This window comes from Podarcis erhardii (genome assembly GCF_964252035.2).
Source record: "Podarcis erhardii genome assembly, chromosome: 4".
In the NCBI taxonomy this organism is placed as follows: domain Eukaryota; kingdom Metazoa; phylum Chordata; class Lepidosauria; order Squamata; family Lacertidae; genus Podarcis; species Podarcis erhardii.
The window spans coordinates 43480712-43507958 of NC_138508.1; the positions used below are offsets into that span (position 1 = coordinate 43480712).

Sequence of the window (27247 nt, forward strand, 5' to 3'; positions counted from 1 at the left end):
TCAAATCTGTTCCAGAAAGTGAACACTATGAGAATGGAAACATCCTTTGAAATTCAGAGTTATCTGAATTTTGCGATGCAGTTCTCCAACCAATATTTACAAAAATGCAAGTATTAGGGATAAATGTGCAAAAATATAGAGGTATTAGCGAAAATAACATGACAAATTGCATTCTGTTAGGGAACACTGTTTGCCAAAAAACACGTGCATTAGTCAAAACTAAATTCCCATTAAAATGCTGATGACTGGGAAATTGCCACAGAAATATGGAGATTGGAAAGTTTGGAAAAATGAGAAATGGAGAGGAACCAAAATTGACAGATCCTTCCATGCCTACTTCTGAACATATGTAGGATTATTCTGTCACTCTTAAAAATGCATTTGAATGTCTTGTGTCTTTCTCCTCCCACAGCATTCTAATTATAGCTACGAATATCACTTATATTCTCCATTTTATCAAATGCAAGAGCCTTATCTTTGTGTTTTAGCTCCTCCTGGCATTTCTCAGATTTTCTAATCTTAATGTTGATCTGCCATCAAAAGCCCTGAGGCTGCCATCACAGCATTCTAGTAATCTCTCGGCACGCCCAGGCCACCGTTTGGGATGGCAGGAAATCCAAGCGACATTGGAAACGCTTTCTGATAAATACCCAGAAGCCTCTTTTCTGTTGGCGGGAGACTTTAATGGACGCCTGTCACATACTGACCAAACCTTACTCTCTAAATTTAACAAGTACCCTTCTTCACCTCTTATGACCACAGATCTTTTACCAAGGAAATTCAAAGATAACATAGCCACTTACGCAGGTTTCAAATGTAGGCAAACCTTGCTGGCCCTCAATTTCCTTTTACTAAATGGGGCAGATGTGACCAACTTGCGCAAGATGGGGGCACCAAAATCTGGAATGGCAGAGTATCTCTTTGACAAGCATACCCTGGGAGAAAGTGACAGTGAAAACTAAACCTCCCGTGAATGCTTCAGCAGGGACTCTTACCTTCTTACTCAGCTGTGCATGTTTGTTTGTTTTTTGTTTATCCATACTATTATCCATAACTGTATAAAACCATCTATTGTTCTTTTTGTGTTGTAACTCAAATGCCCAATAAAAGTGATTTGGATAAAAAAAAAAAAATTGGCGCCATCACCGAATGGCGGACTCCCTCCGAGCTCCGGAGGGAGCCTGCTCGGCAGGGGCTGGGTCCCGCCGCGCCGGCGATGCGGGGACCCTCAAAAACCATGGGCGCAGAAGCCCATGGACTTGGTGACTCGGTGGGCACCGTTTGCGCCCCCCCGACCCGCGAAGGAGCCTTTTTAAAGGCTCTGGAGCGGGGGTTGGGGGGTGGTGTGGTGCTATGAGTCCTCCGCTTCCCCTGCCGAGCGAAGCCGCATGCCATTTGACGGAGAGCGCTGACTTCTTCTATTGAAAATTTGGACCAAAAACAACAACCAGTGAGTAATTGGAAAATTGGAGTTAAAAGGAATTTTTTTAAAAAAAAATTTTGGAACGAGCGGGGGAGGTGCAAAAAGGAAGTCCGTCTCCCCCCTGCTGTAGAAGATATAAAGCAAGGATCTGACAAATAAGATCGATTTTTTTTATTGATAAAAGTTATTAATCTCACGATGGAAAATTATAAGATTGTGCTGGAGGAGAAAAGTGGATTGTGTGGGCTAAAGTGCAACCCCCCCGGGAACCGAGAGTGATCCGTGAGAGCGCCTGGTGAGGAGATATAGAGATTTTGACAGCTGTCAAAGTAGCTGTCAAAGTTGGAGAATAAAAAGAGAACTTTCTTACGATGACTTTGCCAGTTGAATTCGTTACAATTTGGATATAAATTGTTGAAAACAAGGGACAACAAGTTACATTGACTTTTGGGTGTGATCTGGAAGGAAACTGAGTTACCATAATCCCTCTAGAGGGGGCTTTGGGACACTACAAGAATCGATGTAAGTGGAAAAATACTCTTGGAATTGAATAGGATTTTTTATCTCCTGGGAAAGCTGCAAAAATGAAATATTGTTTTGTCTACAGAGGTCTCTACACTGAAGGAGAAAATAGATATATCTATTGAAGAACGGAAGGGACTTGACGCAAGTTTTTGTTCCTGAACAAATAAAGCCTCTGTAGAGGAACTAGAAGCTTTTGGAATTAGAACGTTTTTGCAGCGGAACAGGGAAAGAAACCAGAGGAAAGTTAGGACAGAGAACAACAAGAATTGGACAAAGCTGATTACAAAATATTTGCAGACATTTTGGCAAGTAGATTTAAAAGAGTTCTTAATGAAGTAATTCATAAAGACCAGGCAGGCTTTCTCCCAGGCAGACATATGTTTGCAAATACTAGGAACATTATTGACGTTTTGGAACTTTTGCAAACAGATATAAATACAAAAGCAGTGTTAATTTTTATAGACGCGGAGAAGGCCTTTGACAATATCTCTTGGAAATTTATGAAGGGAAATTTGAATGAAATGGGAGTGGGACGGGGGTTTGAGAATGGGATTGACGCAATATATTCAGAACAAAAGGCTAAACTAATAGTTAACAATGTGGTCACAGAAGAGTTCAAAATTGAAAAAGGAACACGACAAGGCTGCCCGATTTCCCCTTTGTTATTTATTTCGGTTCTGGAGGTGCTCTTGAACTTGATCAGAGGGGACCGGTTGGTGGAAGGGATTCAGGTCGGAGCGAAACAATATAAATTGAAAGCTTTTGCAGATGACCTAGTTTTGACTCTGCAGGAGCCAGAATCTAGTACGAAAAGAGTATTACAACTGATACAGGATTTTGGTCGAGTGGCAGGATTTAAATTAAATAAACAGAAAACTAAAGTGTTGGGAAAAAATTTGACAGATATAGAGTCGGAAAGGTTTCAGAGAGAAACAGAACTAACTATGGTTAAAAAAGTAAAATACCTAGGGGTAAACATAACAGCAAAAAACCTGAGTCTATTTAAGGATAATTATGAAAAATGTTGGTCTGAAATTAAGAGAGACTTGGATAGTTGGACAAAATTGAAGCTTTCTTTGTTAGGCCGAATTGCTGCTATCAAGATGAATGTATTGCCAAAAATGTTGTTTTTGTTTCAAACATTACAGATTGTGGACAAAACGGAGTGCTTCCGGAAGTGGCAGAAAGATATATCCAGATTTGTCTGGCAGGGCAAAAAGCCCAGAATTAAGTTTAAGATATTAACAGATGCGAAAGAAAGAGGGGGCTTTGCCCTGCCAGACTTAAAGTTGTACTATGAAGCCGCAGCTTTTTGCTGGCTAAAAGACTGGCTACTTCTCGAAGACACTGACGTGTTGGACTTGGAAGGTTTTAACAATGCTTTTGGTTGGCATGCATACTTATGGTATGATAAAGTTAAGATCAATACGGCCTTTAAGAACCATATTGTCAGGAAAGCAGTGTTTAATGTCTGGACAAAATACAAAGACTTACTGGAAAATAAAACTCCAAGGTGGCTCTCACCTCTGGAGGCTAAGGCCCTAAAAAGACCCAATATGGAGGCTAAATGGCCAAAATATTGGGAAATATTAGAAAAAGATGGAGACAATTGGAAATTGCAGAGTTTAGAGAAAATGAAGGATAAGGTGCGAGACTGGTTACATTATGCTCAGATTAAAGAAGTTTTTAAAAATGATAAAAAGTTAGGGTTCCAGGTGGAGAAATCGAAGTTAGAAACTGAATTGTTAGAACCAAAGACTAAGGTATTATCTAGAATGTATAACTTGCTGTTAAAATGGAATACACAAGACGAAATGGTTAAATCGGCTATGATAAAATGGGCACAGGACATTGGGCATAACATTATGTTTGAGGACTGGGAAAGGTTGTGGACCACTGGGCTGAACTTCACCGCATGTAATGCTCTGAAGGAAAATGTAATGAAAATGATATATAGATGGTACATGACCCCAGTTAAACTTGCCAAAATATACCATTCGTCTGATAATAAATGTTGGAAATGTAAAGAAAACGAAGGAACATTCTTTCACCTCTGGTGGACATGCCCTAAGGTGAAGGTCTTCTGGGAAATGATATATAATGAGCTGAAAAAGGTATTTAAGTATACCTTTACTAAGAAACCAGAGGCCTTCCTTCTGGGTATTGTCGGCCAGAAGGTGTTAAAGAAGGACCGAACATTCTTCATGTATGCAACAACGGCAGCAAGGATACTCATCGCAAAAAACTGGAAAACTCAAGATCTACCCACACTGGAAGAGTGGCAGATGCAACTGATGGACTATATGCAACTGGCCGAGATGACTGGCAGAATCCGTGACCTGGGAGAAGAGAAGATGGAGGAAGACTGGGAGAAATTCAAGAAGTATCTACAAAAACATTGTAATTTGGTTGAATGCTAAGAAGGATGCTAGATTATAAAAAACTGGCCACCACTAAATTAGATTTGAAATTTGATGATAAGTGAGACTAAAGAAAATATAAATTTTTTTGGAAGAAGTGCTAGATTATATTTGATTGAGTGGACATGAGATTGTAAACAAGTTGATAATTTGTTTGGAAAAAACTTTTAACGATGTAAATGGGAGCGGGAGACGTGAGGGAGCCCAAAGAAGTGATGAAATTATGTCTGTGATAGAAGTAAGACTGTTTATTATTTGTGCATTTATATTTAAAAACTTTAATAAATATTTATTAAAAAAAAAAAAAGAATTGGACAAAGCTGGAAGTGGGAACATTTGGGACATTCAGACTTAAAAGGACTAAGAAACAAAATTTGAGTTTTACTCTTAAATATAGAGATCTGGATGGAAAAAATGGACCTTCTTGAGATAGAGTTTTCCCAAGATTGGGTGTTTTAAACTAAAGACTATTAAAAAGACGGCAAAGACTATCAAAAAGATGGCAAAGTGGAGTTGAGAAAGATTTCGACATCGACGTGGGGTCTCCAGACTGACAGCAGATTTGATGGACATTGGGGATCGAACCCGGGAAAGGGGGGAGGGAAATTCGGAATCCAAAGGGTGTAAAATTATACTTTGTTCTTTATTCTTTATTTTGTTCTGTTTTGTATATTAAAGAGGGGAATCCGTGGAAGGGAACAGGGGTCGATCTTAGGGGGATTTTTTTTTTTTTTTAAAGTTGAAGAACGGTTTGAACATTGGAGCAATGACAATAAGCTTAAAATTTGGGGTAAGAACTTGTTGAACTAATTTAATGGAATTGGAATACAAGAGGGGGTGGGGTGGGGAAGTCCTGGAAGGATGTTTATGAAAGTAAGGCCTAAATGTTAATGTTTTCTTTTTTTTCTTTTTCTTTTTCTTTTTTCTTTTTTCTTTTGGATTTTCTGGAAATTTCAATAAATATTATTAAAACAAAAACAAAAACAAAAAGTTTCTGACCCAAGTAACAGAAGCTACTTCTGCTGAGTTTGTCGCAGCATAATAATGGTTTGATTTTCACGAACATGTTCCAATTGCCCATTTATTATATTTACTGTCTCCCAAGTGTGCAATTAAATTATGGTTTGTTAAAAAACAAACAAACAATTAGGCACCTACTTCTAAAAGATTCATAGTTCCTTGGATTAGCAAAATAGCTGACTTTCTGAAGAAAAAAATATTACAAGGGATTGTGTTGTCCTTGTTAGAGAAACAAGCATAGAAGTGAAGGATTCTTAGATGATTGTCACAAACCAGTTAAGCACTGGAAACATGGTAGATATATGAATGTCATTTTAAAGTGAGTAGGGAATTTTGCTAACACTTTAGACATGGCACTAATGAATTTTCAAAAGCTGAACAGAATGGGCCTTCAGGTCAAAGAAACCATGATGTAAAATGGATGTTAATGAGCACTATTGAAAACATGAACTTTTTATGCTACTTGGTTTGACTGGAAACTGTATTGAATTCTTATTTTCCTGATGCAATAGACCTCCACTCATGAAATCATGCTAGAAGTTTTATGTTCTGTTGCTGTGAAATAGGCAGTTTTAGGTAAGCTACATTAGGGTATCGGTAGATTTTAATAAAGCAAAAACTGATTAAGAAGCCATATCTGCCAAATAGAATAGCTCATATCTAACATACTTTCTCTTGATTTTTATTCTAGTCAGCAATATGTTATTTATTTAGGCTGCAATCCAATTCAGTAAATTGTATGCACCTTTCCCGAAATAGAACCATTGACCTTAATGGGACTTACTTCTCAGTATGGGATTGTGCTTATCTATCCTCTATCTATCCTCTATATCTATCTATCTATCTATCTATCTATCTATCTATCATCTATCTATCATCTATCTATCTATCTATCTATCTATCTATCTATCTATCTATCTATCTATCATCTGTCATCTGTCATCTATCATCTATCTATCTATCTATCATCTATCTATCTATCTATCTATCTATCTATCTATCTATCTATCATCTATCTATCATCTATCTATCTATCTATCTATCTATCTATCTATCTATCTATCATCTATCTATCTATCTATCTATCTATCATCTATATATCTATCATCTATATCTATCTATCATCTATCTATCTATCTATCTATCTATCTATCTATCTATCTATCATCTATCTATCTATCTATCTATCTATCTATCTATCATCTATCTAAAGTCACTATTAGCAAATGCATTCTCTAAGTGTAGATTCTTACGCATCCAAAACAAAACCATCCATGCACAAGAGAGAAAGGCGGTCATATATAAAGGCTGTTACCTGGCCAGAAAAGCAGTTATAGGCCATTTATGATGGGGGAAATACTGCAACTGTTTCACTGAGTTAAAAAGTCAGATTTTTTTTGAGCTCTGAGAAGAAGTAAAAACAGGATCTGAATAGGGAGGGGGATGTTCATGGCTCTATGGAAGTCCCCTGGAACAGTGAGTGTAGAAAGTACGTGCTTGAATTTGTTTTCTTCTTCCTTCACTATCCCTTCTTCCTTTTGTGTTGTGTCTGCCTTTTTAGATTGTAAGGATGTAGAAAGGGATTGTGCTATTTTTACAGATCTGAATACTGACTGCTGTGGGAGCCTTTCCAGCTGAAATATAGGGTATTAATGCTTTAAATAAACTCATGATAAATTACCCATATGGAAGCAGCTGCAATGTGTGTCACAATATTTATTCTGCACACTGAAATGGTCGTGTGTAAAATTAAGCTACACATGACCATTGTAAATGTGGGACAACTTAACCAAAAGAGAAAAAGCTTCAAAATATAACTCCTTTGTATTTTTTGTTACATTTGTGATGCAGATTCCCAGAACTGAATGTTGCACATTTCTAGGTTGCTAACTCCCTCTTTTCCTGAGTTCAAAGATTCCATCTTGTCCCTTGTATTTATGTCCTTTTATATCCAATATTATTCTGAAGATAACTTAATAGAATTTCTTGTTGGAAATGTGAGCTTGTAACATCATCTATAATACGCAGTTTAAGATAAATCATGTAAGACTTATGAAAAGAGATCTGACAAAATGGAACTACATATTGCATTAAATCATTCTATTAGATTTAGATAGCAGTGATCCAATAGATATCAATATACTTAGTACTCAGGGAGGCAGAAAAACATATGGACTATGAAGAGCTTCAAAAAAAGAAAAGAAAAGACCTCTCCAAGGTGGTTAAATGGGAAACAAAATGCAACTTTGATTCAAAGTTGAAATACATAAAAAATTGTCCAGTAGCACCTTAGAGAGCAACTAAGTTTGTTCTGGGTATAAGCTTTCGTGTGCACACGAAGGCTTATACCCAGAACAAATTTGGTTGGTCTCTAAGGTTCTACTGGATAATTTTTTATTTATTTCGACTGTGTCAGACCAACATGGCTACTTACCTCAATCTTGATTCAAAGTAACGCACATTGTGGCAGTTTTTTAAAGATTACATATAATAGCCTAACTAAACTGGCTGTGACCAACCTGGAAATCTATCTTTGTATCATGGTGGCTGGCTCAGTGAAAACATTGATACAGGTATAGTTATGATTGGATTGGATTGGATCGGATCAGTAAAGATTCCACGAGGGCCAAGAGGATGCAAGTGCAATTAAGGAGCAGAATTCTTAATACAGTGGTACCTTGGGTTACATACACTTCAGGTTACAGACTCCCCTAACGCAGAAATAGTACCTCGGGTTAAGAACTTTGCTTCAGGATGAGAACAGAAATCGTGCTCTGGCGGCGAGCCAGCAGCGGGAGGCCCAATTAGCTAAAGTGGTGCTTCAGGTTAAGAACAGTTTCAGGTTAAGAACAGACCTCTGGAATGAATTAAGTTCTTAACCCAAGGTACCACTGTAATGAAATGATAAACACAAGCACCTATTGTTTAAAAACTTATTTCAATGTTTATTTCATCTCAAGAAAGACACCACCAGGGCCAAGAGGATGGGCGGGGTCAAAGAACCTACAAGAAGGAAGAAGGCTTCCTTTAGAAAATGGAAGTCTTTCCCAAATATGGAGAACAAAAAGGAACACAAACTTTGACAAAAGAAATGCATGCAGGCATTAAGGGATGGCAAAAAAGAATTTGAGGAAAACATTGCTTAAAACAAAAAGATTGACAACAACAAATGCTTTAAATAAGCAGCAGGAGACTGCCAATGGAAGCAGTTGGATCCTGGAATGACAGGGAAGTTGAAATTGTGCTTGAGTACTTCAAGTTTCAGATTGTGAAACCTGCATGAAAAGTCACATGTGAACCAACTCTGCTTGTACGTAGGGTGTCAGGGGACGGCCAGATGGGACTTTTTCTGCCCTGATATGGTGGTTTTTCACTCTAGACATTACTTCACCTGCTTGGGTTAATCCTGCCTTGTCAAGTTTGAAAATAATTAGTGGAATTATAACAGCATTATAAATATTTCAGTTCACATTTTATTCAACATGAATTAATTTTGTGAAGGTCCATTGCCTTAAAAAGCTCTGTCCTGACTCAATTTACACCACTTTCTGCTCCAAAATGCTTTGTCTTCTTCCCTTTTAATTTTCTTCTCTCCCCTTGAGTTTTAAAAATCACTTTGCAGTGAGTAGCTCAGCTAGAGCCTTAACTTGCTATCCCTGGCCCTCTGTGGCTTGGATGAATGCAATAGCCATAGGGTGCCTGAACAATCATATATATCCCAGCACAATACACTATTATTTAGTTGATGTTGAAATGATGCGGCTTTCATCTTATCTGAATATCTCTCTCTCTAAAGGTGATAACCCCTCATGAATACCTTACAAGCACCCTATCAGCAGTTCCAGAATGAGATCACACGAGAAGTCCACTCTAGGCATCAAAGTTGCAGCTACCAAAGTAGATCATACCTGATTATATGCCTCCACTATGTTATTTCATTAGCTATGTAATAATAATGTTTATAGCTTTCTGTAAAGACTTTTGCTGCCTGTTCTTAGTTTCTGCATCAAATTAGAAGATGATTGTTATTTTACTGAAGCTCACTTAATCTAAAGGTTTCTCCAGATTACTTGTTTGTAGACAATTCATCCTGATTTGCTTGCACAAAACTTGCACAAAAGACGGAGTACATGGGAAAGTGAGCGCCTGAGAATGAGGCTCACAATAGCTTGCTCCCAATCACCTAAACCATTATTTGGGATATTGACTGTCTCAACTGGGCTGTTATCTCTTATACAAAGCTGCCTCACAAGGTTGTTGCTTGGTTTAAGCACCTCAAAAGTAGTGTGGATTGCAAATATAACTAATAATAATAATGCTTTTCAGATCCAAAAAAGAGTGAAAATATATTTAAGACAGCAGGGCATGGGGTGAGGCATAATACGATATGGCAAATGCTAAACTGAAGACGCTAGTAGTTTGTGGAGGGAAAATGAATTGCTACTGATCACTTTTTCCCTAGGCTTACTGACCTTCATCTTGCTGAGTGTTTACTGAATAAGCACAGCATAAAAGGTCAGCCCTCAGTTACAGCTGTGTTATTTGCAATTATATTAGCTAAGTGCCATAATTGAAAACAGTATCAGAACCAAGGACCAGTCTTTTCCACAGTGCCATGTGTGTGAGTCTTCTTAAGCCTGCTCCCCTGCAGTTCAAGTTAGGAAAAACATAGCACAGAGAGCCCACACAAGTAATAGCACAACCCTAAGCATATTTACTTGGAAGCAAGTCCCACAGAGGTCAGTGCTCTAAAGTGTTTGAGAGAAGGTGGGAAACACCTTTCTATCACACAGCATTTGCAACACACAGTGTGCTTTCTGTATTCACAACTACTGTTTGTTGAATGATGGCAATAAACACTTGGAGGCTGTAGCTGACTGAACTGTGACAGAAAAGGACCCAGCTGGTCAAGGCCTTGTTTAGATATGCGAAAGCAGTGAGTCACCGTGTACCACATTCAAATCATTGCATAAAGCACAACTCAAGAGTTCAAGATCTAGAATTTAATCATGAAATATAATGTTGAGGACTTTTATGGTCCCCGAAATTAGACTGGATGAATGTCTCAGGCAAAATACCAAACAAAATACCAAACAAAATACCAAAAAATTACCAAACTTAAAACCATGGAGAGACCTGGTCTGAACAAAGACATTGGATTCTTATCTCATTATACATGACAAAGCCATTTTTCACCTTCTCGCCCCTTGCTTTTTCCTGTAAGACCTATTGCAGTCGTTAAGAGTCGTCAACAGGCTCATCACAGCTATCTGCCAATCACCCATTCCCACCACCCTTCTGAGTAATACCCCTCCCCACCTTCTCACTATATAGAAGGGTCTGGTGACTTCTGTTTCAGTGTATCTGAAGAAGTGTGCATGCACACGAAAGCTCATACCTAGAACTAACTTAGTTGGTCTTTAAGGTGCTACTGGAAGGAATTTTTTTATTTTGTTTTGACTATGGCAGACCAACACGGCTACCTATTTGTATCAGGCAAAATAATTAAGCAAGTTCCCACGTTGCCACATAGGAACTAAGAGTCTTCTGGATGAAGAGAGTCATTTGGGATAATTCATGGATAAAGTAACTGCAATATTAATTAAAAACCAGTCTAGAAAGCTTGGCCTCTTGCAGCCACAAGGGGAAGGAAAGTGCCCCTTGTCCCAGAGTGCCAAATGATTCCTATATCTATATCTATATCTATATCTATATCTATATCTATATCTATATCTATATCCTTCCAGTAGCACCTTAAAGACCAACTAAGTCAGTTCTTGGTATGAGCTTTCGTGTGCATGCACACTTCTTCAGATCTGAAGAAGTGTGCATGCACATGAAAGCTCATACCAAGAACTGACTTAGTTGGTCTTTAAGGTGCTACTGGAAGGAATTTGTTTTGTTTTGACTATGGCAGACCAACACGGCTACCTATCTGTATCTATATCTATATCTATATCTATATCTATATCTATATCTATATCTATATCTATATCTATATCTATATCTATATCTATATCTATATCTATATCTATATCTATATCTATATCTATATCTATCTATCATCTATCTATTTATCATCTATCTATCTATCTATCTATCTATCATCTATCTATATCTATCTATCTATCATCTATCTATCTATCTATCATCTATCTATCTATCTATCTATCTATCTATCTATCTATCTATCATCTATCATCATCTATATCTATATCTATATCTATATCTATATCTATATCTATATCTATATCTATATCTATATCTATATCTATATCTATATCTATATCTATATCTATATCTATATCTATCTATATCTATCTATCTATCTATCATCTATCTATCATCTATCTATCTATCTATCTATCTATCTATCTATCTATCATCTATCATCATCTATATCTATATCTATATCTATCTATCTATCATCTATCTATCTATCTATCTATCTATCTATCTATCTATCTATCATCTATCATCTATCTGTCTGTCTATCTCTATCTATCTATCTATCTATCTATCTATCTATCTATCTATCTATCTATCTATCATCTATCTATCTATCATCTATCATCTATCATCTATCTATCTATCTATCTTCTATCTATCTATCTATCTATCTATCTATCTATCTATCTATCATCATCATCTATCTATCATCTATCCGGCCCTTCCTATCATAAGGCGGTTTACAGTATAAAAGCACAAAAATACATAACACAATTACAAATGAAACAATACATAGATTGTATAAATAGCCAAAGGCCTGGTTGAAGAAGAATGTTTTTACAAGGCACCTAAAGATATGTAATGAAGGCACGTCTTCCTGGGGAAAGCATTCCACAAGTGGGGAGCCACTGCAGAAAATGCCCATTTTTGTGTTGCTACCTTCCAGACCTCATGGAGGAAGAAAGACCTCAGATGATGAGCACAGGCTCCAGGTCAGTTCATATGGGGAAAGCCAGCCCTTGAAGTATATACCCTTCTCTCCTAACCATTATAATGGACATTTCAGTACAAGCGGCAGCCATTTCTTGTGGGAGTTCCATTCCTGCCCCCCGCATGTGTCAGTGGAGCATGTATAAGTGTGCCCTACCCTGTTCCACTGCACTCCCATTCCACCCCCATTTTACCTTCTTCTGTGTCCAAAGAGATGTGTGTGTTGGTGATGATGTATAAACTGGATGCACCTAAAATGTCCGCCACCAGTACCTCCAGTTTTTTTAAAAAAGATACTCTTCTTGGATCAGAATTATATCATCTAATATTATCTATGATTGAATGTGCAAGATGGTGGTCAACATATTATCTATGAATGTGCATAGTGGTGGTGAACAACCACTGAGCATTCAGATTTCAGCTCTAGTAGGGGGTGTGCAGTTTGGAAGAACAATCTGAATTACTCAAGAATCAAAAAGAAACTTGAGGAATTGTGCATAGAATTGCATCCTGAGATGATAGGTAAGAAGGCCAGTGACATCTAACATATTAATAGAAATAGAGGCTAACTCTTGCCCAGTTTAGTCAGTTGCCTCATACATTCCTTTTAGAAATGGAAGGGGAAAGGTCTGTACTCTGTTTCCACTGACTGCACTGAGCTCCTAGGTGGAATTTGAGCTCAGACTGTGTTTTCCCTCGCTTACCAGTAATGAGAATAATTCCTGCCTAATTCACATAGGAGCTGTAAAACAAGACACTTGTAAAAGTACACTGGAATCCTCAAATAAGAGGCACCAAATATATGCAAACGATTTTCTCTATTTACATTTCCCTGGACTGCCAGTATGAATTAATAAGCAATTATTAACAGACACCAGCCATTTCTATGAGAGCTATTCTCCCTGGAAAGCTGTTTGAGCTATTAATGAAATAAATGGGCACGATTCAATCCAAGTTTGTCATTTTTAGGAACCCCTAAATGAGAGATAATTAAGCATAAACCTAAAATTGTCAAATTGAAGTTAATGGGGTGTGAGCAAAGTTAACTGCTGCAGAATTGTTTCTGCTTATTTTTAATTTTTATTTATTGACACCTGCAATTGCTTTCATGGTAAATGCAATTAATCAAAGGGTCTAATGCAAGGATAGGGAGCCAGTGGCTCTCCAGATGTTGCTGGAACTTCCATCACACTCAGCCAATATGGCCAAAGATAAGAAATTGCAGGAGTTGGAGCACAGCAGCCATAATAATAAGCAATAAAACTACATGCAAACAAATGTGATGAAAGTCCAGTACAGCAGCTTTGGAGGGGGCAATTTGGACTTGGTGAAGAAATGGTGGGGAGAGTAACAGACTTTCCATTTTTCAGGTACAGGCACATATTCATCACTTTCAAATGTGCCTTTTGAATCTCATGGGCAGTGATCAATCAGGGCAAATAAGGCACTGCCAGAACAAGCTCAGTCTGCCCTCAGCCAGCTCCCCACCTGCCTACTTACAATGGCTGTCATCCTCCTCCTCCTTAGTGCTGCCTTTGTAGAAGTCAGGGAGGAGGATGGAGACAAAACCAACATTAGTTGGCTGTGCCTCTCATTGGCCTGCGCACAACTACTTTCTACCTCCTTGCCTTCTAACAGTCTCAGGGGATACCGGTGTCCCCCTACTCAAAGGAAATACAAAGGTGATATGATGGTGACAGAGACAATCCGTTTGCAGTCATAGTTAGAAATGGGTTTGTAAACTTTGATTTGAGCTAAGCTTGGTGAGAGTAACGATGGATGCACATGTAATGTTAACCAGAAGAATGAAAGGAGAAATCTGGAAGGGGAAGGGAGCTTGCAACATGTTCCTGTGGTTCGGGGAAAAAGTGAACATCATGTCTGCACAAGGCCTATCAATTGATTACATTCAAACACATAAGACAAAAAAGATTATTACATTAGATATTTGTTTGGCAATACAATTAGACGGAGAAGCCTCAAGAGTAGCCTGTTGTTGCTTGTAGACTCATGAATTAAGAAACAGCTCTTTGGTAAATGTAATATATTAGGGGTAATTGGTATTTATGGGATTATACATGAACAGATAATGAGAGAGGTTCATTATCTGTTCCAATAAAAGCTAAGCTAATTTTAGCTGTCAGAGGCTATTGTCAAAAAACTATAAAATCAAGAGCTATTTCTCCAATGAAATTACATGGGACATTTAATTCCTTTCTGCGCTGTTAACTGCACTCCAGAATAAAAGAGATCATTCTGAGTAAGGGCTGATAGACACCAGACTTCCCAGGTGGCATTTTAGGGAAATAGATACATGATATATTGTATGCCGCCATGTGATCCTCGGATGAAGGGTGGTATAGAAGCTTAATAAATAAACAAATATTTCACCTAAAAGAAATTATGTCCAAAGCAATTTCAAGATCCCTTAAACATGTTCTCAAGTTTAATATTGATTCCCCGACCCCCAACCTCTAAAGTGAACAGAAAGTTTTCCAAAGCAAAAATAATCTTATTAATATGGTACTATCAAGGGAACTTTAGAATGCAGGGACTCCCATGAAAATTATGATGTTTTAATCACTAGAAGAGAATGATGTTTTAAATATTAATACTTTTCTATTATATAAACTCTGCTGGGTTTCAGCAGAATTGTCCAACCCCAGAGCATTTGGGGAAAATGCGGCCATACAATTAGATGACATTTGTGAATTGCAACATGCATTACAATTTAAGACTTCTTGGAAATCAGACTCTTTGTACAGGGTATTTAATATTTCTATAATATTTAAAATAACAGTAATGTGAGCTGTAGAACTATATAGAACTCTGCTGAGAGAATTTTAAGCTCACTTGTAGAAATAACACTTAGGTAATCATTTATAATTTCCAGTGTTCAAAGTGGAGTGGAGTGGAGCTATTCATTTCTCACACAATAGCAAGCTTGGGAAAACCCCAGGGTTTGTAGAAGTACAAAAATTATTGAGGGGAAAATGCATAAAAGGAGGTGGACCCCAAAAGCAGTCCAATAAGGACTGGATTTCTTCAGTAGCCTTGGAATGCTATCGCAAGGGAGGGAACCCAGAATGTATGGTGGACGGACTGAAACTCTGAACAGTAGCACTTCACACGGCAATATTTTGTTGCAGGATTCACTTGTCATGTTTATCATCTTAGTTTATCATATTGTGAATGTGTTGTTTTAGAATCCAAGCTTCTGAAAAATATCTAATAGATTGAAGTAAAATAAAGATTTTGGGTCTTGCATATTCTGCTGTTATATAAAACTTCACTACAATAGACAAATGATATTTTTGAACAATAAGGCTTTATACTTCAGAGCATTGTTATTAGCATAATTGAGGTGGTAATGTGGTACAATTTTAAAACATTACAGCTCCCTACTGCTCTAATTTGAAACCTTAACATCAAGTGACCTCCATAAATGGCTGTCTCTACCCAAGTACACCCCAAAGCTGCCTTTAATGTTCTTATGCAATTTTTTTGGGTGTCTATGTGTGTGCTCTTTGAATACAATTATTGCTAATAAGATACGAGTTCCCCATGTTAACAGCAATATTTTGCAAATTACATACTGTAATTCACAAATTATTTGTTCTGAAGTGGGCTCACTGAGAAAATGCAGCTAAAATTATTCACTTTTGAATCATACGCCTTAGATAAATATCAGCTTTGGCTGTTGATTCATGCAGATTCATAAATTGCTTCTCCCTGCTTTTCTTTAATTGTCAATGATGTTTTTATGCAATAATGCCACTAAAGATCCAAGAATATTAATAGGAAGTAAGATACTGAGAAAAAGATAGGAGGCAAGCTATCAAGCAAACCAGTGCAATTCCACACATTTCGTTGGAAGTAGGTCCCCTTGAGTTCAATAGGGCTTCCTCCCATACAAGTAAGTGTAGCATTACAGTCTTAGGACCAATCTAGACATTCACCAGACAGCAGCATGCAATTATGGATCTAGTTTTTTTCTTACTTCTGACAGTTCTGGGACTAACCCTTCCCAAAGGGCAGAGGAATATATCTTCACTCCTCCACTGCAGTTGGAACAGAGATGCACTTAGAAAAACGTCCAGGATTGCACTAATTGATATATTTTCCTAAGGCCCCATGGCACATCTTCATTATACATTTAAACAGTATCATATTAATTTAAACAGTCATGGCTTCCCAGAGAAAATTCTGTGAGCTGTGATTTGTTAAGGGCACTGAGAGTTCTTAGAAGACATGTATCACACCCTCCAACATTCCTCAGATAAAAACAGGAATTTCTCATTCCCTCACAACTCACCCACCACATAATAATAATAATAATAATAATAATAATAATAATAATAATAATTTCTACCCTAACCACTCTGGGCAGCTCCCAACAGAATATTAAAAGCACAATAAAAGGTCAAACATTAAAAACTTCCCTAAACAGTGGTGCCTTCAGATGTCTTCTAAAAGTCAAATGGTTGTTTATTTCCTTGAGATCTGATGGTAGGGCATTCTACAGGATGAATGCCACTACCAATAAAGCCTGGTTCCCTATAGATTTGCTTCTCGCAGCGAGGGAACTGCCAGAAGGCTCTCAGCACTGGACCTCAGTCTCCGGGCTGAGTGATGGGGGTGGAGCATAGCTGTCAACTTGCCCCTTTTCTTGCGAGGAATCCTATTCGGAATAAGGGAATTTCCCTTAAAAAAAGTGAAAGGTTGACAGCTATGGGGTGGAGACGCTCCTTCAGGTATACTTCACCAATGGGACAGAGCACACATGCTCTCCACCATCCCGAGAAAACCACTTAATCCCAGTTTTATTTTATTCTTTGGTTGATTTACAAAAAGAAAAACACACCAATAAATATTTTTTTAGAAAGGGGGGAGATTAGACACAAACACAAACTCTCTCTCCCTCTCAAATCAAGACCCCTTGCACTCTGCTCTGCAGCTCCCCCTTTCTTCTTGCCCAGGGTGAGGCCGCCCTCTGCCAGAGCCAGCATGTCACACAGGGCTGGGCTTCAGTGGCAGCAACCTCTCCTTCTCCTTACCTGCTCTCCAGCAGCCAATATGAGCCCCAAGGGAGGAGGCTGGCAGCAGCGGTCATGGAGAGGCAACTGGATGCTCCCTCACCACCACTGCCACTCGGAACAAGCACCGGCTCATCCTCCTCCCTGAGCTCAGCGGCGACAGCACTGGCAGGAGAAATAGGGATATTGTGGGATCAAATCAGAAGCAAGGATGGCTTTCATAAGTCCCTGGAAAGTCGGGGCTCTTGGAAGGTATACCATATTCCCCTCACAGAGCTACAATTCTCAGAGTGGTTTATTCGTCAATCCCTCCTCCCAGGGATGTCTAGGAATTGTAGCCTTTGTGAGGGGAATAGGGCCTCGTAGCAACTCTCAGCACTTTTAACAAACTACATTGCCCAGGATTCTTTGAGGCAGGCATGACTGTTTAAAATGGGATGGTACTGCTTTAAATGTACAGGTAACTCACAACACACACACGCTTGAGTGATTTCAACTTTACGCACGTGGCGGTTGCCTAGCTGAAATTACATAAGTTAAATGTAGCCGAGGAGGAGGGTTTAAAAGCTATTTTCACACTGGGTTTTCCCACCACAGAAGGAGCTTTCAAGCTCTCCGCCTTGCTTACCAGGCTCCGGGAGGCTCTCACATGGGCCAGAGGCCTTAAAGCAAGGTGGGGGGCTTCAAATCTCTCTGTTTTTCATGGCACAAGGCTTGCTTGGAGCCTTGCGGGGTCAGTTCCAGGGTTCTGTTGACTATTTGTGATTTCAGCTTTGCACACAATCCCTGGCGCAAGTTGTGAGTTACCTGTACAGTGCAGATGGGGCTTCAGTCTCATGGGGGACAGGGTTAAATTCAATTATGCTGTGGTTGGGAAAGATTTGCCATTTTGTTTTCTGTATTTCAATTTTGGAGCAAATCACAGATGGGTTGGGGGAGGAAACTGCAATTAAAGGAAGGAGCTGAACCCCTCAACTTTCACATCACACCTACATGCACTTGTATGTGTGTGTGCACACACAGTCACTCTAAAAAAAGCCTATGACAGGTTCCTCTGGCAGCATTTCATTAAAAACTAATAAAAAGCAAAGGCATTTTTGCTGGTCTATAAGCAAAAAGTATTCCAAAATCCACAGTTGGCAATAGCTTTATCGGCAGCCACCAAAATGTCAGAAAAGTGTGGAAATCTTTCAAGTTTCCCATAACTCTTCATCATTTTTTTTAAAACCTAACTTGAAAGGGAATACTGAATGAATTTATTGTCCAATGTTTATTGCAAGCAGGTGTTCTCCAGATAATTAAGAAAACAACAACCACCCAGGGCTTCTCCTTTATGGTTATACTCATTTTAGTCCCAAACCAACTTACGGAGTTTTGCTAAAAGGAAAGGAGAAGTGTTGGCTGTGGAATGGAGTTACATTATATATTGGTAAGTCTCTCTCTGCCCCCCATTTTAAATACCGGCATGTAGTTGAGGTCTATGGTGCTTTGATAGTGCAGCAACAATTTTTAGAAATATTATAATATTCAAGAAAAAGGATTTAAATGGCAATGATGAAAAAGGCGGAGACTCTGTCACTTATTTTTAGTGATGACACCCACACAACCACATTTTACACATTGTTGGTGAGAACAAATTGATGTGTTAACTGGGGGAATAATCTTATTTTCCTTTTTATTAAAAATTGCCGGTTTTGGTGTTACAAAAACATCATATCTTAGCAACAGAAGGACTAATTAATAAAATGTTTGGATACTCACAGTGAGTAAGTATCAGATTTCCTAATAATAATAATAATAATAATAATAATAATAATAATAATAATAATTTTATCATTTATTCCCCATCCATCTGGCTGGGTTTCTCCAGCCACTCTGGGTGGTTTACAGCTCATTAAAAATTGTAAAACATTAGACATGAAAAATTTCCCTAAACAGGGCTGCCTTCAGATGTCTTCTAAAAGTCAGATAGTTGTTTATTTCCTTGACATCTGATGGGAGGGTGTTCCACAGGGTGGGCACCACTACCGAGAAGGCCCTCTGCCTGGTTCCCTGTAACCTCACTTCTCACAGTGAGGGAACTGCCAGAAGGTCCTCGGCGCTGGACCTCAGTGTCCGGGCTGAACGATGAGGGTGGAGATGCTCCTTCAGAAATACTGGCCTGAGGCTGTTTAGGGCTTTAAAGGTCAGCACCAACACTTTGAATTGAGCTCTGAAACGTACTGGGAGCCAATGTAGGTTTTTCAGGACTGGTGTTATGTGGTTTTGGCGACCACTTCCAGTCACCAGTCTAGCTGCTGCATTCTGGATTAGTTGTAAATAATGTGTGCTTGGAAAGGCCAAGTTATAAGACTAATGGATGCTGTTTGTGATGTGATTGTCATAGTGGAGCAATAGAGTGCTGGTGAGCTCTGTGGGGCTTGTGCCCCGATAAGTGTGCTGAGGATTACAGCCTTGGGTACAGCTAGCTCAAGACATTTTGGCACCTGAGGTGCACCCCCCAACCTCCAGGGAAGAAGGGGTAGGCAAAGATCTACATCAGGAACAAGGGGGAATAAAGAATTGCATCAGGAAAAGGTGTGTGAGTTAAGATCTACATTGCGTGGAATCAAATCAACCTTAGCTGACAGTTGAATGACAGGCCATTACGTGAGGGCTCTTCCACTCGGAATCATGCCAGGCAGGTCCAGATCCAAGGATACCCCAGGGGCAGACTGAACCATTTCCTCCCTCGGTGTGAGGGGACCAACAGCACCTCCTATCTGCCAAGAGGCTTCTGTGGAGGCAGCATTTTGAGGGGGGCTGCCAAGGAGGTGGCAGACCTGTGCCAATATCCCAGTCCTGCTGAGGGGGGGGGGGAGACAATTGATCAGGGCCCAGCGCCAGCTATAGCATCACCAGTTGTATCTTTGCACCACCCTTTTGATCAGCTCAGATCATTGGTTAGTTCAATCTAGCTTAAATAAGACACATTGGCAATGTAGTTTTATGAGTGTGGATTATTTTTTACAGTCCATACAGTCTTTCAATTCCAATTTTAAATTAGATTGACATATGCTGGCCAGGCGACTTCAGAAAATAGCAGACTGTGCTTCTGCAACAGAATATTGCCTTGTTATTTATCTAAAAAGCAATTTGCTAGAGATAAAGTTAACATTAGATAATTTTTAAATGGAAATTTAAGATTTATTGGTTAAACTGTTTAAGTCTGGTTTACTTCCCCTAAAGTATTATGAGGACTGATAATTGCTACTGAATTTTTATTTAAAAAGGCATGTGAACATTTCTCAATATTTATAATTTAATAAGAGGGATTTGATGATGATATTCAAGCTGTGTGCCATTATTCTTGTAATAGTTAAGAAGTCAATAAAAATCTGTAAAAAAAGACAGGCCTATTTTCTTTATTTCATTCTTTCCCCTGCTTTCATTATCTAGCTTTCAGTGTGCACTTATCTTCTTTCTGCAAGCTGCCTTATAAAAAAGATCAAAACAAATCATGTTTACCTACAATTATAATATACATTAATTGTGATTTTATTCACGCACCAAATACAAGTGCTTGCCTTCCATCCCCTTGTTTATTCTTCCAGGTGGGACCTTTTATAGCTGGGGGGGGCCTGGGGGGGGGACCCACTATCCCTTCTGAGCAATCTTTCAAGGGCCATATGCCAGTGATGGGCAGAAATGGAGGGAACAAGCAATGGAAATCTTATATACGTACAATGGGCTGATTTCTACACATCTGACTCTGTCCTTCAATCAGGCAAGTGAGAGTCATTATCAGAGGGCACGTTGCAACCAGGCAAAAACATTCAAGGAAGGTATGAAGCAGGGCCAGAGGGGGAGGTGGCCTGTGAGCGTTCCTGACCTGATCAGGCTGGGAGAAAGAAGGGGTTGGTCATTGAGGTAACAGGTAGTGTTGTTGTGATGCCTGGAGGAGGAAGCAGTAGCAAAAGTATTGGCAAGGAGAATTGCAGAATATAAGGTGGAACATGCACAATTATATAGTCATGGCATTCTGTTGCAGAATTAAGAGCCATGGAGGCCTGCCATACTCTGACTCTGCTGTAGTTGCTCCCCAGCCTCACAGAAGTCAAAGGTGAGGGCCCTCTAACAATCTTGCAAGTTTCCCTAGGGAGGGAGAGCCTCTCGTAGTCTAGGTCTGAGGTAGCCAATGTGGCTAAGCTGCAATTTCCCTTAACCGTATGCTGGCTGGGGCTGATGGGAGTTGGCTCCCCCTGCTTTAGGTCTTGTCTGCCTAAATTAGGCTTCATTTAGTTCTGCCTGCAGAGATGTTCTTTTCATAGCTGTCTTGGGATAAGAAGTCTTCAGCCAGAAGGGCCCCCTTGGAGCTGTCTGAGGTTCTGAACTTGTCTGCTCTCTAATGTCTCTCTGCCTCTACAGAACACTGCCTGCACTGAGGAATGTGAGCCTCAAGCTTCAACAGAGCTCAACAATAGCTATGGAGAGACCTGTCTCCAGGAGCCGGTCCAGTCCCCTTTAAAGCCACCTAAGCTGGTGGCCATTACCTTTTCATGCTGAGTGTTTGAGCTTGCTCCTTTTTGATATTGTGCTCCCTCCACCCACTTGTCTTTTGTTCCACCCAGAACATTTTTTTGTATTACATTTTCTCTCTCAACTAGCACTTTTCAGTAGCTCTGTGATTTGCTACTGCATGAACTACTGTGTAAATCTTTGATACACTGTATATTGTAGGAGCGGGGAGAGAGGACACACAAATGACGGTTGCACCTATGAAGATTCACTATAAAATCGACATTCAAAGGTTTAGGAAGAATGCGGAATGGTTAAAAGAACCCTCTCCAAGCAAAGGGTTCTTTCTAAAATGTTGAATTATCTTTAAACCTTTAAGCATTGATCTTAATAGGTGCAGCGGCCTGTAATATATCAAAGGTTTATCTAGTAAAGTCCTTTAAAAAGAAAGAAATTTAGCACCAGTGAAATCCAGACAGCAACAATCCTGCAGACAGTTTGATTCCCTCCCCTACATCTGAATGGCTTTTATTCAGTTGCATTGGTCTACTATAGACAACTTTATCATGCTTTATATATGGGATGGGGAGAGAGGATTGATAAATACTGACAACTGCCTTATACAGACCTGTGTATGTAGGCATTTTTATGCTGAAGCAGGAAAGTGGTGGTGGTGGTAGACTGGTCTATAACAGTGATGGCGAACCTTTTGTGTCCAAACTGCAACCCAAAACCCACTTATTTATTGCAAAGTGCCATCACAGCAATTTAACCTGTATATCTCATTTTTTCCTCTGTGTTTCACGTTTCTTCTTTATGACTGATGTTGTAATAAATAATCCTTCATAAAAGTTATTACATTACATTCTTCATTAAATTATATTTCCATTGATATATAATTTTATGGTATAACTCAGTGCTCACCTCCGGGGGGGGCGGGGGGGCGGGGGGGGAATGAATACAGTTCAATTGGGAAAAAATAAATACAGTGATACCTCAGTTTTTGAACAACTTACTTTTTGAACTACTTGGAACCTGAACACTTCAAACCTGGAAATGGGTGTTCCGGTTTAGAACTTTTTTCGGAAGCCGAACCTGCTCTGTTCTGAGTATAACTTCTGTTTTGAGTACCACACTTCCGTTTTCCTAGTGAGGGAAGGTGGGCTGGGGCGGCAAGTGAGCAGGCAAGGGATTTCACCACCGCCCCCACCCCCAGCCTGTTCCTGCTTGCAGGCAAGTAGGAGTGGGATCAGGCTTCTCTGCTAGGCAGCGGTGCTGCTTGCATGGGAACAGGCGCTGGATTGGGGCTGCTTAGCTAGAGAGGTGCAGGCTCCATCACACTTTCTGTTGAGGGGTTTGCAGCTGCACTCCCCTCAAGGGAGAAATTTAAAGGAGTCCCACCTCCATATCAGATCCCCTGCAACCCTATGAAGGCAGCCAGGCTGAATAGTTGCTGGGGTTGGGGATGGTGGAGGCAGTCCAGAAGCTGCATCTGAGAGCCCCTGCACCACCTGAAGGCAGCCAGGCTCTCCTCAGCTGAGCAGCCCAATTCTGCTCCTCCTTGCGTGCAAGCAGGAGTGGAGGCGGGGATCTCTCAGCATGAAGCTTCCACTCCACTTCTGATAGATCCCCACCTCCACTCCTGCTTGCATGCAAGCCCTTCTCTCTCCCCCCCCCCCAGTATGGAAGATACGGCCCTGATGGGGTGATGGCACACGTGCCCACAGAAAGGGCTCTGAGTGCCCTCTCTGGCACGCGGGCCACAGGTTCGCCACAATTGGCCTATAAGGACAAATGAGGCACTGCCCCAACAATTACCCAGAATTCACTTTTGCCCTGCCTTCTAATGACTCTAGCTCCATCTATTGTTGGTCTCTCTGCCTTGTGCCCCACCACTTTCAATGTCTGACAGACACTGCTGATTAAAACTATAGGTTTTCCAGAGCCATAGTCAATGCATTAGGTGCCAGGGACCTAGTGAGTGATCTCATGTGTGCAACTAATAACACATTGAATGGGTTTACTGGCCATTTATTTATTTAGGGGTGTAAATATTTGTCTTGTGGAACAATGAAAAAAAATGATTTTGGTTTGCTTGTGAAGACTCTGAAATATTTGCCTGAATCAATATTTTCATTCAGGCATTCTTGAGAGAATTCCAATCAGGTGTTGGCATTTGCTCAGAAACAGCCTCTTTTCCACTTATAACCGACAGAAGTATTGCTTACTTTAAATATCTGGAGGTAAATGAAGAGAATAAATCTTCAAAAGCTTATGCAGGTACAGACTGCCGATGGCTTCTCCATGAGGCCTTCAAGTTCCTTTCGCTCTGGTAATTATAATAGCAAACATGGAATGTCTGTTTATGAAAGATACATGGTCATTGTAACCATTCTTCATATAAACTACCATTATTCCTTCTCGCTCTTCACTTACCATGTCCCTGTATATTATAAAGCTACCGTACTGGGATGAGTTGTCTGAACATAACAAATGCATCTGTTCTAACCATCTCAATGGCTGCCGACAGAACAATAACTCATACACAGGAATGAAAGGGAAGTAGTCTATTCATCTCAAAGTAATCTGGAAACAATTCTGATGTCCTTGAAGACGCTATGCATGGGCCATAGCTCAGAGGGAGAGGAAGGAGCAGACTGGGAGGAGGTGGTATTGGAAGCAGAAGAGGTAGCAGGATTTAGTGAGCAGGAAGAGGCTGTGGCAGAGAGCAGTTCAGACACCAAGGCTGAAATGGAGGCTGGAGAGGAGGGTGGCCAAGAGGCAGAGTTGAAACAAGCTGCTGAAGAATCCAGGGAGTCTCCCCCTCCTGCTGTGATCAGCTCCCCTCCCCCAGATCTCCTAGAACAGGGATTGGCAAGGTTTACGTCACCTGCGCCAGTTCACTCCAGTGGATTGTGCATTGGCCGGATTGTGCGTGTGCATGGCCGCAATTTCTAGCATCTGCATCTGTGCAGATTTCCGGCGTCTGTGCTGACGTGATTTCTGGGGCTTTGGAAGAAAGTCCCCATGCTGCGCTGCGCCGGTTTAGCTCAGCGTTTGGGGACTTGCCGAGCAGGCGGCTCTGTTTGGGGGCGGCTTGTGGGCCGGTTAAATGACCCCAATGGGCTGCTTGTGGCTTGCCTACCCCTGTCGTAGTACATGCAGAAAAATGAAAAGAGCAGAGCAGAGATTGGTTGTGCACAGATGCATTTTGCAACTGCTTGGGAAAGACCATGGAGAGGAGGAGCCTTAGAGATTGGTGGGAAGGCAGGGACCTTCAGTCTTCACAAGTGGCTCATTGGGGCAAGACCTACTGGGAAGAGTTGCTGGGATCACTAGGCCTGCACTGTTTTGATTTCTTTGAATAAAGATCTAACTTCGCTGACACCGGCTGTTTTATTGCTGACCTATGCTTGACTCTAGCTCCTGACTTGTCTTTACTCAGAAAGAAGCTAGCATTGAGCTCAATGGGACTTATCACAGCTAAGTATGTACAGGACTCCAATACTATACACAATAGGACTTACTTCTGAGTAGTTATGTATCAGATTGCTCTGTACATCTGTCCTTTTTGGGGCATGTTATGATCACCATTTTTAAAACCTACTTGAATAAATACAAACACTACAAGAGAGCTTGAATAAAACATTTGGCTGGTTTGCTTCAAATCATCATGTGCTTGCTAGGATTGTGGGCTGGGGGAAAATCATACAGGTCCTACTTGGCAATTGCAAAAAAGCTCCTGTTTCTATCCTTTGTCCTGATCCTCTGATTATTTTGTCAACTCTTGAGATCAGGACAATAAAATATGTCTTTATATTGCGGTCAGTGAGCTGCCATTATGGAGATTTTGTTTTTCTCCTGGCACACTGATTTGTGATTTGTTATTAAAAATGTGCAACAAAGGGCATGGCTTAATTATATTGTTCAGTACCTTTTTGACAATTTATTTAGAGTCAGTTTCAGTTATAAGAAAAAAGAAATTCCATGGTAATTCCCATTCTTACAGTGCAATATTGTATGCACCTACTCAGAAGCAAGCCTCAGAAATAAGGCTTACTCAGAGATGAATGGGTATAGGAGAGCAGCCTAGCCCTATTTTATTTTTTATTCCATCATCCTAACCTCAGATCTCAAGAAACAAAGCATGTATTCAGGATTGCACAACAGTTTTAGTCTGCTTTTATACTGAGACTTCCGGGTATAGGGCGGTATATAAGTTCACTAAATAATAATAATAATAATAATAATAATAATAATAATAATAATACTGAGGTTATCATTTACAGGATTGCATTTTCTGTCCCCTGTAACTTTCCCTTTCACCACGCAGCTGTGTGAATTACGTTTCACTTGCAATCTGGAGTGGACAGCATCCCCATATTTTACTTTGAATATGTGTCCTCTCCATTAAAACAAATTGTTCTGGCAGTCGACTTACTAGTACATCTGTTAGATGCTTGTAAAATGTTTTTGCCATACAGATGGCACCAGTGTATGTTATTTAAGAAACCTTACATTGCATTCTCTATAAAATTGCTTCCAGTTCACTGGAAAATGTCATTAGCTTTGGACATATCTTCCCCCACACAGATGTCTTTACAGGATGTGTGTGTGTGTGTGTGTGTGTGTGTGTGTGTGTGTATGTGTATGTATAGATAGATAGTATCATATTTCTTTGAACTTCTAAACTGTCCTGGGTGTGAAGGGGGAGTTGAAATTCTTTTTTTAAAAAAAAACTGATTTTTTACATAACTGGCTTGAGATCAGAAATTGTTTGTTAAGTCATGAATGGCTCAGAAACCAAACATTCACATGTTACATCTTCCATACAGTAGACTGCAGGTGCGTATGGGAGAAGGGGAATGCCAGGGGAAGGTTACACATGTAGTTTGGCTCTCAAAGGTAAAAGGCTTCCATTCAATGAAGATACCAACAAATCAGCACTGGCACATTGCCAGAGTCAGAAAACTACTTGCCTATGAAAATATGACACTGGTTGAAAAGCTAGCATCGCAGCGTCTGTACCCTCAATTTGAAAGCGAGTCTTCCAACTGCTTGCTGCCATGACAGCGGCCGTGACATCAGAGTGGCACCTTCGACAGCAGGCAGTCTAGTCTGCAAGATGCAGCCAAGCTGTCTTTGAAATACTGCCAGGTTGATTCATTGCTTTTCACTAGTGACGGCTTGGTGAAGTAGTTTGACTGCAGGTAGGAAGGAACCACCGCCTGTGAAGGGGGAAGAACCCCAATGAGTTTCAGTAGAAGTCAGGAGGTTTCTCACCTGAGCAAGGCCAGAGGGGACTGAGTGGCTGGGCAAACTGTGGCAAATGAAGTCTCCCCAATTGGGTACCCTGAAAATGTCTTGGACTGCAACTCCCATCAGCC

At 40.0% G+C, this 27247-nt stretch overlaps 2 protein-coding genes across 4 annotated transcripts in view; both read right to left on the reverse strand.

The window, feature by feature from the left end:
- The window catches only part of POGLUT1 (protein O-glucosyltransferase 1), a 366888-nt gene extending 349655 nt beyond the window's left edge, over positions 1–17233 (reverse strand). Inside the window, exon 1 of the mRNA XM_081858523.1 lies at positions 17230–17233. The gene's annotated coding sequence lies outside the window, so the exon portion shown is untranslated. The remainder of the gene's footprint in view (positions 1–17229) is intronic.
- The window catches only part of HTR1F (5-hydroxytryptamine receptor 1F), a 114635-nt gene that overhangs the window by 47198 nt on the left and 40190 nt on the right, over positions 1–27247 (reverse strand). The gene's annotated exons all lie outside the window — the stretch shown is intronic.